Below are 2702 nucleotides of genomic sequence, written 5' to 3' on the forward strand. Positions count from 1 at the left end.
GTTCAGTCTTTTATTCTTTTTTCTATGGTATAAAACTTAACAAGGCAATTTTCTTCTGACAATTTAATAAATTTTAAGTCCTATTCGCTCATTATGTTTCCTTTTTTCAATGCTTTTTACTTGATTCATACAGTGACCTTGTAATCTGTTCGCTATATTTTGATATGACAATAAAATGTATGGGTCATTTTGCGTTATTTAATTTGCATAATGATGTACAGCTTGGATGTAACTAGACGATTCAGACTTCACAGATGACCTAGTCCTCCTATCCAATACACACTAACAAATTCAGGTGAAGACAATCAGTGTAACAGCAGACTCTGAAACAGTAGGCCTCAACGTACAGAAAGGAAAAAACAAAATTTTCAAATATAATACGGATAACACCAAGCGACCCAATCACAATTGATGGAGAAACTCTGGAAGTGGTGGAAATATTCACGTACCTGGGTAGCAGCATCATCGATGAACAAGGAGAATCTGGTGCAGATGTGAAAGCAAGGATTGGCAAAGAAAGGGCCACATTCCTATGAATAAAGAACAAATGGAACTCAAGATAACTGTCAAACAACATCAAAGTGAGAATCTTCAATACGAAACTCAAGACCGTCCTACTGCACGGAGCTGAAACGTGGAGAACTACCATAACCATCATCAACAAAAAGTACAAGTATTCATAAACAATTTTCTACTCAAGATACTCAATGTTTGTTTACCGAATGCCATCAGCTTTTCTTGCAGGCGAAAAGCTATCCTTTCCAAATGTTTTAGAATTTTATTCATAATAAATTTTTTCTCTACACCAGTTAACTAAAAATGTCCAGATATAGGGAGTTAAAGAACATCCTCTCTAATTACAAAAAATACTGTTAAAATAAGTCGTAGAATTGTTCCTATAAAAGCTTTTAAATCTTCATGTAGAAATTGTCAACTGCAACTATATTAAATTTTCTCAGACCAACTCAATCTTTTCGTTAAGCTTGGGGCGTCGGTTGCTACGTTAAGCTCACACAGCTTATTCTAGCTTTCAGAGAGACCAATTTATCCCTTCTCTTTGAGTCACATTTTGACTTTGTTAATTATTCCCTTGTCAATCTTCACTGTTTTTATGTAAGTGTATGTGTGTACATTTCTTATCTTACTCGTCACATGTCTGTAACGTATTTTTGTCTGACTATAAATTTCGATTCACTCTTGGTTAAATCGAGTTGGCTAACATACCTTCTCCAGTTCGTTTTGCTTCCTTAGCTCTGTCTCTCTGATTGTTTGTTCCGATCAATGATTGCACGAAATATACGTATTCAAAAATCCATTCTAGTATTTGACTTATTTAATTCCATTATTCACCTACGCGATTTAAGTCAATGATTATACACGAGGATTGGAGACATGTATATTTCAATAGCAAGCAGCAAACGATCTACCTGGAGTTAGATAATGAACCACTAAAAGTTCCTGAAATATTGGTTTATTACATACATCTGTATGTAAAAAAATCGATTCGTATTCAAACATTTACACTTATTCTAATACAAACTAAAGCAGTATGAGATCAATGAATAAAGAAGAATAGATACAACAATATAAGGAATAATTAGTTATGAATTGCACTTTCGCAACAATACATGGAAGAAATAGTAAACTGTAAAGGATACATGCATGATTGTATACCACAGGGAAATTTAAGAAATAAAAATGATTTATACAGTAAAAAAAACCTTGGAAACATTTCTGACACCAATGTGATAATAGATTTTAAATGTTCATTTCTCATATTTACGATTATCAAAAATGTGATTTCATATACATTATCTATTTAAACTAACAACAGTTCCACTTGTGAGAGATAAGACAACATATCAAAGTGAACAATATCATTTTTAACTAGATCTTCATCATGCTTCATTCTAATACACAGTATTATTTGTATGAACAAGTGAAAAATATTCAACCAATCAAGATAGTTTGTGAATCAATAATAACAATGAAATTAATCACGTAACTAATCATAATAAGTAACAAGTACAAACTCATAGTAATATGATAGGTGTACTAGTGGTGATAAGAATATTGAAAGCTCGAATCAATGTTTTAGCATAGGAAGTAGATCAGAATTCGGAAAAATAGACATTGAAATAACAGGCATTTGAAATTATTACAGTTGCGTAATAAGATGTTTTCGAATAATTAAATGGTGAAGGATATATACGAAAGAGAATTCAGAAAAACAAACGAATGAAAGATATGGAGATTAGTGACAATGATAATTCGTTTGTCAAGCCTCATGTGGTTAAGGAAGTTACAGGGTGTTCAAAATTTCTTCTAAATGCATAGGTTAGAGTTGTATATCCGAATCTCTATACCTTCTGCTCCACAAGCAGGGAGTTCTTCTCTCTACATCGTGTATAGATACTGAAATTTATTCTCATTAAAAAACTGTTAAGCTGTTATTTTGAGTTTCGGAACTTCTGCAAAAATCGGTATAAAGAAGAACTGTCTAAGTCGTTTTTGACTTCATTTACAAAGTGGAAGATAAGAATGTTGGTAGAAAATATGTGATTTCTCTAACAGTTTACAATGAATGTTCATTTGGTCTCAAAAATATTTATTATGAATGGATCAGTGAAATTGTTTTAGGTTCACTATTTACGACGGATTTCGCCTGGCATTTTTCTAGCAGAGTTAGATAATGGGCTCCT

This window comes from Schistosoma mansoni, chromosome 1 (assembly GCF_000237925.1).
Source record: "Schistosoma mansoni strain Puerto Rico chromosome 1, complete genome".
NCBI classification, from domain to species: Eukaryota; Metazoa; Platyhelminthes; class Trematoda; order Strigeidida; family Schistosomatidae; genus Schistosoma; species Schistosoma mansoni.